The following is a 1,598-nucleotide window of genomic DNA, read 5'->3' on the forward strand; positions in this document are numbered from 1 at the left end:
CCCCCCCCTTTGCTCCTCTTCTTGAAAAGCAGAAGAAAAACTCCCTCATTGGTACACAATCCCCCTGCACCTCCCCAAACCCCACCCCCTAGCCCCAAATATAATCCACTCTGCAACCCTCATTGCGTACTCCTACGATAAAAGTAATGCCCTAAAATATAATACTTTTAGACTATCTAGAAGTCAGCCTTTTGAGCTCAAGCAAACGTGATGCTTTGCCTCCAGTGGTTAAGCCTTAAAACCCAATGAAGTAGTTCTGCTGTGTGCTCATGGGGTCACCACGAGTCACAATTGACACCATGACAATAACAACAATCAACCAAAAAGTAAACCCACTGCCCTTGAGTTGGTTTCAACTCATAGTTCCCGTTCATGGGAATTCTGAAGCTGTCAAGTTTTATGGAAGGAGGCTACCCATCTGTCTCCTTGAAGCAGCTGGTGGTTCCAGGCTACTGTCCTTAAGTAGCCTGATACATTATGCAGCAATAATAAGTGCTTAATAAACAGTATCATTATCGAGAGAATCGAACATCTCATTCTAGGAGGGTAACCACAAAAAAAAGGCAATCTCACATTAGCAAAAAAATCCTTAACATTTTTTTCTGTCTCAGCTGAAGTTGGAACACAAAGTAACTACAATCATCCTTGACTTTTCTCAGTATTTTTCTGTTCCCTTAGTAGTTTTCAATCCTGCTTGCAAAATAGAATGACATTTCTAGTTGAACAAACATATGGATTCTGTATACTATGACAGTAAATGGGGAAGAGAGCTCTCGTGGCTTAGTGGTAAGGAATTGTGCTGTCAACACAAAGTTAATGCGGTTTGAATCCACCAGGCGCTCTGTGAAAGATGGACAGTCTCTGTGTTATTTATTCTGAAAACCCACGAGTGGGTGAGCTATGGATCAGTTCACAACGACGACATAAATGGAGAAGGAGATCATACGTGGTAAGAGAGAGGGTCAGTCAAAAAGAGAAAGACAAGTTGGATTGATACAGTGACTAAAGCAATGGACAAACTATCTCTGGTTATGAGCAAGGCACAGGAGAAGGCAGTGTTTCATTCTGCTATTTGCTGAGTCAGTATGAATTGGAACTATAACAACCACTGACTTCTAGTGGGGCCTGTTGCCTGGCAAACTCAAGGAGAGTATGAGAATTTCTTCTCAGTAAAGACAGATGCTGCAAGAACCTGTGGAAACCAAATGTAAGTCAACTTCCCCTCCATATTTTCTGCCTGTCACAGCTCCTTAAGCTTCTTTCAAATATTTCATTACTGAAATGGCTTAGATTTGAACCAATTTTCTTTGCTCTGACTTTTTTGGACAGTTTTGGTTACAATCATCTTCATTAAACATAATAAAAATTTGGCTGTGTGAAGTATTAGATTTTGAAATTCATTTATTGGGAAAAACATATTGGGGGTACAAGGAGGTGAGGGTGGGGGCAGAAGGGTGAGGATGGGCCAGGATGCAGTTGCAGAGCTGCAGTTTGGTCGGTGGGGGGAGCAGGTGAAGGAAATGATGAGGGTCCAGTGGGGACCAGATGCTACAGAGGAATGACAAGCATTTTCCAATAGTAATTAAACCAACCGTCTT

This window comes from Elephantulus edwardii, unplaced genomic scaffold (genome assembly GCF_000299155.1).
Source record: "Elephantulus edwardii isolate Elephantulus edwardi_28Jun2011 unplaced genomic scaffold, EleEdw1.0 scaffold00104, whole genome shotgun sequence".
NCBI lineage: Eukaryota > Metazoa > Chordata > Mammalia > Macroscelidea > Macroscelididae > Elephantulus > Elephantulus edwardii.